The sequence below is a fragment of the Cryptomeria japonica genome, unplaced genomic scaffold, assembly GCF_030272615.1.
Source record: "Cryptomeria japonica unplaced genomic scaffold, Sugi_1.0 HiC_scaffold_128, whole genome shotgun sequence".
Classification (NCBI taxonomy): Eukaryota; Viridiplantae; Streptophyta; class Pinopsida; order Cupressales; family Cupressaceae; genus Cryptomeria; species Cryptomeria japonica.
In genome coordinates this window covers 152501-164735 of record NW_026728950.1, presented here as the reverse complement: position 1 = coordinate 164735, position 12235 = coordinate 152501, and the positions used below count along the sequence as shown (strand labels likewise).

Sequence of the window (12235 nt, the reverse complement as noted above, 5' to 3'; positions counted from 1 at the left end):
TTGGCACCCGCGTTTCCTTCATTTTAAATTTTTTTTTTTTACAATCTCTCAAGTGGGAAATTCTATAATCTCAACTTTTTTTGCCTTTTCAGGAAACTTTTGAATGGAGCGCATCATTGGTGCGCTCCGAAGTGTGCTCCAAAGCTCTCTCCAGCTGCGTGCACCTGCCCCGGCCGCGCACCCGGCCCCGCCCAGCTTCGCTCACCTGTCCCGGGCGTCTGGTGCGGAACCTTAGAGTAAGAAACATCACCGTGCACCTTGGCCAACGTGCGCGACTCGACCGAGCGCGCACTGGCCGAGGTGCACACCGATTTCACCTGGGTGCGCGCGCAGCACCTCGGGCGCACCGGGGTGCGCGCACAACGCCCGGGTTGCACCGTGGCCTGTGTGCTCGGGGCGCCTCGGGTGCGCGCTCGGTGTCGCCCCCGCGCGCGCGGTAGTGCGGGCAGCGCACCCCGGCCCGGCCCGGCCCCGACGAGAACGCAAACGGGCAAAAGGTTTATTCAAATAGCATTGCGACGCCCGGCGAAAAACTAAAAAAGGGTGCAACACCGGGACTTCCCGGGAGGTCACCCATCCCAGTACTACTCCGGCCCAAGCGCGCTTAACTGCGGAGTTCTGATGGGATCCGGTGCACTAACGCTGGTATGATCGCACCCGTTATGAGCTTGTCGCAGTGTGTACTTAGCAAACCGCGACCCACGTGCGAATCCACCCCGGCCACCCACCCCCGTCGAGGTGCACACCCTCCCTCGCGAAGTGCGCCCCGTTCGCCAAGTGTGAGCCCTGCCCGGGTGCGCGCACCTTGCTAGGGCGTCGGGTGTGCACCCGGCCCGGCCTACGTGCGTGCACCTGGAGGGGGCGTCGTGTGCGTGCAGTGTCCCGTCTGCAACGCGGTGCCCACACACCACCTCGGGCGCAACGACCTGCGCTCACATGTGGGCCGAGTGCACCTTGGTGCATGTTCGGGGCGCCTCGGGTGCACGCTCGATCTTGCCCCGGTGCACCAAGGCGCTCGGTTTGCCCCGGGTGCGCACTTGGTGCAAGGTGGGCACCCAAAATAGGGATCAAGCACCAAAACACAAGTTTCGGGATGCAAAATGGGACCCAAGGACCACAAATGCGTTCCAAGACCCATGATGGGTCCACGAGAACAAAAATGTGTTCCGAGACTTAATAAACAAATATTGGGTTTTAGGAGAAGAAACATGCTCTGATGCCCAAAACGAGAATCGACCCCGAAAAGGCCACAGGCCAAAAGTGGGATGCGAGACAAAAAAAAATGGGACCCGAGGACCAAAATTGGGTTCCCAGGTCGAAGACAGGGCAACCGGACAAGAAATGACCTCTAAGGCTCGAAATGAGTCCCGACGACTAAAACTTGACAAGAAGCACCCATCAGGCACCCAACTCGACACCCATGGGATGCCGACCCACCCGGGCTTCCACCTAGCACACCTTGGCACCCACCCACCCTCGCACCCAACCTCGCACCCAACTTAGCACCTTTGAACCCACATTGGCACTCACCCTGACCCTGGCACCTTGGAACCCACATTGGCACTCACCTTGACCCTGGCACCCACCTTTGCACTCACCTTGGGACCCACCCTGGCTCCCACCTCGGCACCCACCCAGACACCCACCTTGGTTCCTTGGCACCCACCTTGGATCCTTGGCACCCACCCCGACACCCACCTTGGCACGCAACTTGGCTACTTGCCACCCACCTTGGCTCCTTGACGCCCACCCCGACAACCACCCCGTGACCTACCCTGGCTAGGGTTGGTGCACACCCACCCTGGTGCCCACCTTGGCACCCACCCTATGACCCACCTTGGCACGCACCTTAGTACCCACCCCGTTACCCACCCTAGGACCCACCCCGTGACCCACCTTGGCCAGGGTGGGTGCACCCACCCTGGTGCCCACCTTGGCACCCACCCATCCTAGCACCCAGCCTGTGACCGGGCTTGGAACCCAACCTTGCACCCGCACCCGTCTTGGCCAGTGTGGGTGCGCACCCATCCTGGCACCCACGTTGTGACACACCCTTTAACCCACGCACCCTAGCACCCACGTTGGCACCCACCTTGGAACCCAACCTAGCAACTTGGCACCCACCCCGTGACCCACCTTGGCATCCACCATAGCAGTCGCCGACTTGGCACCCACCTCGGCACCCACCTTGACACTTGTGGACCCACCTTGCCACTCACCCTAGCATCGACCCATCCTAGCACCCACCCTGGCACCTTTGCACCCTAGCACTCACCCATCCTAGCACCTAACCTGTGACCCACCTTGACACTCACCCTCGCACCCACCTTGGAACCCAACCTAGCACCCACCCACCCTGACACCAACCCTAGCACCTACCCACCCTTGCACCCACCCTGTGACCCATCTTGGCACCCACCCATCCTACCACTCAACCTATCACCCACCTTCTCACCCACCTTGGCATCCACCTTAGCACCCACCCACACTGGCACCTTGGCACCCACCTCGGGCAAGGTGGGTGCACACCCACCCTGGCACCCAATTTAGAACCCACCGAGCATGTTACCCACCTTGGCACCCACATTGCAGCCCACCCTAGTACCCACCCTATGACCCACATTGGCATCCACACCCTAGCACCCAGGCACCTCGACACCCGCCTTGACACCCACCCTAGCACTGAACCTGTGACCCACCTTGGAACTCACCCTAGAACCCACCCACCCTGTGAACCACCTTGGCATCCACCTTAGCACCCACCCACCTTGGCACCCACTCTAGCACTCACCCATCCTAACACCCAACTTGTTACCCACCTTGGCACCCGCCCTCGCGTCCACCTTGAAACCCACCCTAGCACCCACCCACGCAGGAGCCCACCTTGGCACCCAACCTAACACCCACGCATCCTGGCACCCAACTTGTGACCCACCTTGGAACCCACCCTAGTACCCACCTTTGAACCCACTATATCACCAACCCACCTTGGCACCCACCCTATGACCCTCTTTGGAATCCACCCTAGCACGCACCCACCCTGGCACCCACCATGGAGCGCACCCTAGCACCCACCCACCTCGGCACGCACCTCAACACCCACCTTGGTGTGCGCACTGCGCCAACCTCTCAAAGACCCTATGTGGTGCGCTCCAAAGTGTACACCTTTGGTGCGCTCCAAGGTGCGCACCTTTGGTGCACACCGAGGTGCACACCAAAGTGTGCACCGAGGTGAGCACCAAAGTGCACTCCAGGGTGCACACCAAGGCGTGCACCTTTGGTGCGGTCAATGCAAACGAATTCGGAAGTTGGGGTCGATGTCCTAATCGCTGCTGCAGACTACACGTATGAGAATCGGACAAATAGCTTTATATAGGGGAGGTGTTGCGTTTGATGGGTCGACTCCCCTGGTTGTGTGCACTGCACCAACTTCAAAGACCCTGTCTTGTTTAAGAAGTCAAAAGTTGGGGTGGATGTCCTAATCATTGCTGCAGTCTACGCATGTATGAGAATCAGACAAATAGCTTATATAGGGGAGGTGTTGCATTCGGTGGGTTGACTCCCCTGGTTGTGCGCACTGCGCCAACCTCAAAGACCCCGCATAGCAGAAGAAGTCGGAAGTCGGATTTTGGTGAGCACCAAGGCGTGCACCTTTGGTGCGGTCAACGCAGACGAATTCAGAAGTTGGGGTGGATGTCCTAATCGTTGTTGCAGGCTACACATGTATGAGAATCAGACAAATAGCTTATATAGGGGAGGTGTTGGGTTTGATGGGTCAACTCCCTTGGTTGTGCGCATTACGCCAACCTCAAAGACCTTGTTTTCGTTAAGAAGTCAAAAGTTGGGGTCAATGTCCTAATGGCTCCTGCAGGCTACACATGTATGAGAATCGGACAAATAGCTTATATAGGGGAGGTGTTGGGTTTGATGGGTCGACTCCCCTGGTTGTGCGCATTACGTCAACCTCAAAGACCTTGTTTTCGTTAAGAAGTCAAAAGTTGGGGTCGATGTCCTAATTGCTCCTGTAGACTACACATGTATGAGAATCAGACAAATAGCTTATATAGGGGAGGTGTTGGGTTTGATGGGTTGACTCCCCTAGTTGTTCGCATTACACCAACCTCAAAGACCTTGTTTTCGTTTAGAAGCCGAAAGTTGGGGTCGATGTCCTAATTGCTCCTGCAGGCTACGCATGTATGAGAATCAGACAAATAGCTTATATAGGGGAGGTGTTGGGTTTGATGGGTCGACTCCCCTGGTTGTGCGCATTGCGCCAACCTCAAAGACCCTGCATTGCGGATGAAGTCGAAAGTCAGAGTTTGGTGTGCTACAAGGTGTGGTCGAAGGTGCTCACCTAGGTGTGCACCTTTGGAGCACAGGAAAAGTGCCCTCCAAAAGTGCGCACCTTTGGAGTGCACAAAAGTGCCCTCCAAAAGTGCGCACCTTTGGAGCGCAGAAAAGTGCCCTCCAAAAAGTGCCCTCCAAAAGTGCGCACCTTTGGAGCGCAGAAAAGTGCCCTCCAAAAAGTGCCCTCCAAAAGTGCGCACCTTTGGAGCGCAGAAAAGTGCCCTCCAAAAAGTGCCCTCCAAAAGTGCGCACCTTTGGAGCGCAGAAAAGTGCCCTCCAAAAAGTGCCCTCCAAAAGTGCGCACCTTTGGAGCGCAGAAAAGTGCCCTCCAAAAAGTGCCCTCCAAAAGTGCGCACCTTTGGAGCGCAGAAAAGTGCCCTCCAAAAAGTGCCCTCCAAAAGTGCGCACCTTTGGAGCGCAGAAAAGTGCCCTCCAAAAAGTGCCCTCCAAAAGTGCGCACCTTTGGAGCGCAGAAAAGTGCCCTCCAAAAAGTGCCCTCCAAAAGTGCGCACCTTTGGAGCGCAGAAAAGTGCCCTCCAAAAAGTGCCCTCCAAAAGTGCGCACCTTTGGAGCGCAGAAAAGTGCCCTCCAAAAAGTGCCCTCCAAAAGTGCGCACCTTTGGAGCGCAGAAAAGTGCCCTCCAAAAAGTGCCCTCCAAAAGTGCGCACCTTTGGAGCGCAGAAAAGTGCCCTCCAAAAGTGCGCACCTTTGGAGCGCACAAAAGTGCCCTCCAAAAGTGCGCACTTTTGGTGCGCACCAAGGCGCTGGTTCGGTCGTTGCAGGCGAGTTCGGAAGTTGGGGTCGATGTCCTGAGCGGAGGTGCAAACTACACAGGTGTCGGAATCGGACAAATAGCTTATATAGGGGAGGTGTATGCTTCGATGGGTCGACTCCCCAGGTTGAGCGCACCGCGCCAACCTCAAAGACCCTACGGTATGGATGAAGTCGGAAGTTGGGTCCGATGACCGATTCGATTAGTAGGTATGCTCATGAGGTCGGAATTTGGGTCCGATGACCTGCCATGTGCAGGAAGGCGAATGTTGACACTGTGCGTTGCAAGGTGCACACCAAGGCGCTGGTGCGGTCTTTTTAGTCGAGTTCGGAAGTTGGGGTCGATGTCCTGATCGGAGGTGCAAGCTACACAGGTGTGGGAATCGGACAAATAGCTTATATAGGGGAGGTGTATGCTTCGTTGGGTCGACTCCCCGGGTTGAGCGCACCGCGCCAACCTCAAAGACCCTACGGTATGGATGAAGTCGGAAGTTGGGTCCGATGACCGATTCGATATGTAGGCATACTCGCGAGGTCGGAATTTGGGTCCGATGACCTGCCACGTGCAGGAAGGCGAATGTTGGCACTGTGCGTTGCAAGGTGCGCACCAAGGCGCTGGTTCGGTCGTTGGAGGCGAGTTCGGAAGTTGGGGTCGATGTCTTGATCGGAGGTGCAAACTACACAGGTGTGGGAATCGGACAAATAGCTTATATAGGGGAGGTGTATGCTTCGTTGGGTCGACTCCCCGGGTTGAGCGCACCGCGCCAACCTCAAAGACCCTACGGTATGGATGAAGTCGGAAGTTGGGTCCGATGACCGATTCGATATGTAGGCATACTCGCGAGGTCGGAATTTGGGTCCGATGACCTGCCATGTGCAGGAAGGCGAATGTTGGGACTGTGCGTCGCAAGGTGCGCACCAAGGCGCTGGTGCCGTCGTTGCAGTCGAGTTCGGAAGTTGGGGTCGATGTCCTGGTCAGAGGTGCAAACTACACAGGTGTGGGAATCGGACAAATAGCTTATATAGGGGAGGTGTATGCTTCGATGGGTCGACTCCCTGGGTTGAGCGCACCGCGCCAACCTCAAAGACCCTACAGTATGGATGAAGTCGGAAGTTGGGTCCGATGACCGATTCGATACGTAGGCATATTGGCGAGGTCTGAATTTGTGTCCGATGACCTGCCATGCGCAGGAAGGCGGAATTTGGGTCCGATGACCGAGTTGATGGCGTGCCATGCGCAGAAAGGCGGAATTTGGGTCCGATGACCGAGTTGATGTTGATGGCCCGCCATGCACAGGAAGGCGGAATTTGGGTCCGATGACCGATTTGAAGGCGTGCCATACGCAAAAAGGCGGAGTTTGGGTCCGATGACCGAGTTGATATTGATGGCCCGCCATGCGCAGGAAGGCGGAATTTGGGTCCGATGACCTGACATACGCATGGAGTCCGACTCGGGGGCCGATGTTCGATTCGATGACTTGCATTGTGGGTAAAGTCGGAAGTTGTGGTCTTTGACCCGATTCGATGACCAGACTTCGGCTGCTTGAGAATCGGACAAATAACTTATATAGGGGAGGTAGTGTTCTCGAGCATCCTCCCCCCGTGCCCGTTTATGTCGATTGATGCTGGTGCTCGACTGGTTGGAGCGCTCGGATGCAAAAATCTTGCACCAGGATTTATCGATTGTGATGGACACGGCAAGTCTCCTGATTGCTATGCAGGAGCTCATCGTGAATCTCTATGCGGCCTTGGTATGGACTCGACCTGCGGAATGGTTCGGCAATGGTAGTCGCTCCAACACGTCCTTGCAATGGCCACAGAGGTGATTCGACTAGAGCTCCAGTCTAGCTTTTGGGTTGCTTGGCGGACTGGTATAGCCGCGATCGAGTTCCGGCCATGAACGTTTTAGATAGCTCTTGGGCTTTCTGGGACGGAAGTCGGAAGTTTGGGCTGTTGTCCGATTTGATGACCATTCTTCGGATGTGTGAGAATCGGACAAATAACTTATATAGGGGACTGTGTTGTCTCACGCAGCCCCCTCCGTGCCCCTCTATCTCGACCGATGTTGGTGCTTGAAAGGGTTGGGATCGCTCGGATTTATAAACGTGCACCACCATTTGTCGAGTGTGAGGGACGCGGCAGGTCTCCTAAATGCTATGCGGGCGCTCTCTGAGAATCTCTATCCGGCCTCGACACAGACTAGTCTTGCTGAATGGTTTGGCACTGGTAGTCGATCCAACACGTCGTTGTTGTGGCCGCCTAGGCGATTCGATTCGAGCCCCCGTCTAGCTTTTGGGTTGCTTGGCGGATTTTGCCCTATCCGCAAGTGAGCTCGGTCCCTAAACGTTCGAGAAACCCGATTGCTATGCGCCGACTCTCTTTCTTGCGAGCCTCCATCTAGCTTTTGGGTCTCTACGGAACGGAAGTCGGAATCTGGGACCGTTGTTTGATTCGACGAGGCAGACTACGGTTGTGCGAGAATCGGACAAATAACTTATATAGGGGAGGTGTTGACTGGAGCATTCTCCCCCGTGCCCCTCTAACTCGACCAATGCTGGCGCTCGAACGGTGGTAGCGCTCGGATTTTCATTGAGCGCCAGCATTGGTCGATTTAGAGGGGCATGCGAGATTCCCGAATGCTATGCGAGGGCTCTAACGGAAATGTCTATTGGTTTCGGTATGGATGCAATTGCGAGTGGTTCGGCAAAGGTAGTCGTTCCGATGCGTCCATGTCGTGGCCAAATCGATAATTCGATTTGAGCCCTCGTATAGCATTTGGGTCTCTCGATGTGATTCCGCATTCCAGTCCCTTTGGGCACTGCTTGAGCCGCATCCCAGGGGGTTCCCTTCCCAATAATCTGCCTCGCAACCCGATTGCTATGCGGTGAGGCTCCTCGGCCGCCTCGGAACTATCTGTGTATCAGACGCATCGCGGGATAAGGGGTTGGCAACGGTAGTCGCCCCAAGCGCGTCCGATGCTTGGACCATTCCGAGGCGGCCCTGAAGCCTCTTCCGTCTAGCCGTTGGGTCCTTCTCGCCGCATCCCTCGCCTCGCACCCCGATTGCTATGCGGTGAGGCTCCTCGGCCGCCTCGGAACTATCTGTGTATCGGACGCGTCGCAGGATAAGGGGTTGTCACTGGTAGTCGCCCCAAGCGCGTCCGATGCTTGGACCATTCCGAGGCGGCCCTGAAGCCTCTTCCGTCTAGCCGTTGGGTCCTTCTCGCCGCATCCCTCGCCTCGCACCCCGATTGCTATGCGGTGAGGCTCCTCGGCCGCCTCGGAACTATCTGTGTATCGGACGCGTCGCGGGATAAGGGGTTGTCATTGGTAGTCGCCCCAAGCGCGTCCGATGCTTGGACCATTCCGAGGCGGCCCTGAAGCCTCTTCCGTCTAGCCGTTGGGTCCTTCTCGCCGCATCCCTCGCCTCGCACCCCGATTGCTATGCGGTGAGGCTCCTCGGCCGCCTCGGAACTATCTGTGTATCGGACGCGTCGCGGGATAAGGGGTTGTCACTGGTAGTCGCCCCAAGCGCGTCCGATGCTTGGACCATTCCGAGGCGGCCCTGAAGCCTCTTCCGTCTAGCCGTTGGGTCCTTCTCGCCGCATCCCTCGCCTCGCACCCCGATTGCTATGCGGTGAGGCTCCTCGGCCGCCTCGGAACTATCTGTGTATCGGACGCGTCGCGGGATAAGGGGTTGTCACTGGTAGTCGCCCCAAGCGCGTTCGATGCTTGGACCATTCCGAGGCGGCCCTGAAGCCTCTTCCGTCTAGCCGTTGGGTCCTTCTCGCCGCATCCCTCGCCTCGCACCCCGATTGCTATGCGGTGAGGCTCCTCGGCCGCCTTGGAACTATCTGTGTATCGGACGCGTCGCGGGATAAGGGGTTGTCACTGGTAGTCGCCCCAAGCGCGTCCGATGCTTGGACCATTCCGAGGCGGACCCGAAGCCTCTTCCGTCTAGCCGTTGGGTCCTTCTCGCCGCATCCTTCGCCTCGCACCCCGATTGCTATGCGGTGAGGCTCCTCGGCCGCCTCGGAACTATCTGTGTATCGGACGCGTCGCGGGATAAGGGGTTGTCACTGGTAGTCGCCCCAAGCGCGTCCGATGCTTGGACCATTCCGAGGCGGACCCGAAGCCTCTTCCGTCTAGCCGTTGGGTCCTTCTCGCCGCATCCCTCGCCTCGCACCCCGATTGCTATGCGGTGAGGCTCCTCGGCCGCCTTGGAACTATCTGTGTATCGGACGCGTCGCGGGATAAGGGGTTGTCACTGGTAGTCGCCCCAAGCGCGTCCGATGCTTGGACCATTCCGAGGCGGACCCGAAGCCTCTTCCGTCTAGCCGTTGGGTCCTTCTCGCCGCATCCCTCGCCTCGCACCCCGATTGCTATGCGGTGAGGCTCCTCGGCCGCCTTGGAACTATCTGTGTATCGGACGCGTCGCGGGATAAGGGGTTGTCACTGGTAGTCGCCCCAAGCGCGTCCGATGCTTGGACCATTCCGAGGCGGACCCGAAGCCTCTTCCGTCTAGCCGTTGGGTCCTTCTCGCCGCATCCCTCGCCTCGCACCCCGATTGCTATGCGGTGAGGCTCCTCGGCCGCCTTGGAACTATCTGTGTATCGGACGCGTCGCGGGATAAGGGGTTGTCACTGGTAGTCGCCCCAAGCGCGTCCGATGCTTGGACCATTCCGAGGCGGCCCCGAAGCCTCTTCCGTGTAGCCGTTGGGTCGTTCTCGCCGCATCCCTCGCCTCGCACCCCGATTGCTATGCGGTGAGGCTCCTCGGCCGCCTTGGAACTATCTGTGTATCGGACGCGTCGCGGGATAAGGGGTTGTCACTGGTAGTCGCCCCAAGCGCGTCCGATGCTTGGACCATTCCGAGGCGGCCCCGAAGCCTCTTCCGTGTAGCCGTTGGGTCCTTCTCGCCGCATCCCTCGCCTCGCACCCCGATTGCTATGCGGTGAGGCTCCTCGGCCGCCTTGGAACTATCTGTGTATCGGACGCGTCGCGGGATAAGGGGTTGTCACTGGTAGTCGCCCCAAGCGCGTCCGATGCTTGGACCATTCCGAGGCGGACCTGAAGCCTCTTCCCTCTAGCCGTTGGGGCTTTCTCGCCGCATCCCTCGCCTCGCACCCTGATTGCTATGCTGTGAGGCTCCTCGGCCGCCTTGGAACTATCTGTGTATCGGACGCATCGCGGGATAAGGGGTTGGCAGTGGTAGTCGCCCCAAGCGCATCCGATGCTTGGACCATTCCGAGGCGGCCCTGCAGCCTCTTCCGTCTAGCCGTTGGGGCCATCTCGCCGCATCCCCCACCTCGCACCACGATTGCTATGCGGTGAGGCTCCTTGGCCGCCTCGGAACTATCTGTGTATCGGACGCATCGCGGGATAAGGGGTTGTCACTGGTAGTCGCCCCAAGCGCGTCCGATGCTTGGACTATTCCGAGGCGGCCCTGCAGCCTCTTCCGTCTAGCCGTTGGGGCCATCTCGCTGCATCCCCCACCTCCTCGGCCGCCTCGGAACTATCTGTGTATCGGACGCATCGCGGGATAAGGGGTTGGCAGTGGTAGTCGCCCCAAGCGCGTCCGATGCTTGGACTATTCCGAGGCAGCCCTGCAGCCTCTTCCGTCTAGCCTTTGGGGCCATCTCGCCGCATCCCTCGCCTCGCACCCCGATTGCTATGCGGTGAGGCTCCTCGGCCGCCTGGGAACTATCTTCGTATCGGACGCATCGCGGGATAAGGGGTTGTCACTGGTAGTCGCCCCAAGCGCGTCCGATGCTTGGACTATTCCGAGGCGGCCCTGTGGCCTCTTCCGTCTAGCCGTTGGGGCCATCTCGCCGCATCCCCCACCTCGCACCCCGATTGCTATGCGGTGAGGCTCTTCGGCCGCCTTGGAACTATCTTCGTATCGGACGCATCGCGGGATAAGGGGTTGTCACTGGTAGTGGCCCCAAGCGCGTCCGATGCTTGGACTATTCCGAGGCGGCCCTGCAGCCTCTTCCGTCTAGCCGTTGGGGCCATCTCGCCGCATCCCCCACCTCGCACCCCGATTGCTATGCGGTGAGGCTCCTCGGCCGCCTTGGAACTATCTTCGTATCGGACGCATCGCGGGATAAGGGGTTGTCACTGGTAGTCGCCCCAAGCGCGTCCGATGCTTGGACTATTCCGACGCGGCCCTGTGGCCTCTTCCGTCTAGCCGTTGGGGCCATCTCGCCGCATCCCCCACCTCGCACCCCGATTGCTATGCGGTGAGGCTCCTCGGCCGCCTTGGAACCATCTTCGTATCGGACGCATCGCGGGATAGGGGGCTGTCACTGGTAGTCGCCCCAAGCGTGTCCGATGCTTGGACCATTCCTAGGCGGCCCTGAAGCCTCTTCCGTCTAGCCGTTGGGGCCTTCCCGCCCCATCCCTCGCCTCGCACCCCCGATTGCTATGCGGTGAGGCTCCTCGGCCGCCTTGGAACCATCTGTGTATCGGACGCATCGCGGGATAAGGGGTTGGCACTGGCAGTCGCCCCAAGCGCGTCCGATGCTTGGACCATTCCGAGGTGGCCCTGAAGCCTCTTCCGTCTAGCCGTTGGGGCCTTCCCGCCCCATCCCTCGCCTCGCACCCCGATTGATATGCGGTGAGGCTCCTCGGCCGCCTTGGAACTATCTGTGTATCGGACGCATCGCGGGATAAGGGGTTGGCACTGGTAGTCGTCCCAATCGCATCCGATGCTTGGACCATTCCGAGGCGGCCCTGCAGCCTCTTCCGTTTAGCCGTCGGGGCCTTCCCGCCGCATCCCTCGCCTCGCATCCCGATTCCTATGCGGTGAGTCTTCTCGGCCGCCGCGGAACTATACCTGTTATTGCTACTGCATCCTTCGGCTGGTAACCTCCTCTGCCGCCTTGGAACGTTCTCTTTGTCGGACGCGTCGCGGGATAAGGGGTTGGCACTGGTAGTCGCCCCAAGCGCGCCCGATGCATAGACCGCTCCGAGTCGACCTTGCTTTCAGCCTCTCACATGCATAGACCTCTCTGAGTCGACCCTGCAGCCTCTCACGTTTAGCCTTTGGAATCTCGCCTCACAACATGATTGCTATCCTTGATGCATCCCTTGCCTCGAGCCCTGATTGCTTTCTTG

At 58.6% G+C, this 12235-nt stretch overlaps 1 non-coding gene across 1 annotated transcript; it reads right to left on the bottom strand.

The window, feature by feature from the left end:
* Window positions 1-540: 540 nt before the first annotated feature.
* LOC131865998 (5S ribosomal RNA) lies at window positions 541-659 on the bottom strand. Its single transcript, XR_009364632.1, has one exon. It is a non-coding gene; the product is annotated as a 5S ribosomal RNA (ribosomal RNA).
* Between the last annotated feature and the right edge of the window lie 11576 nt (window positions 660-12235).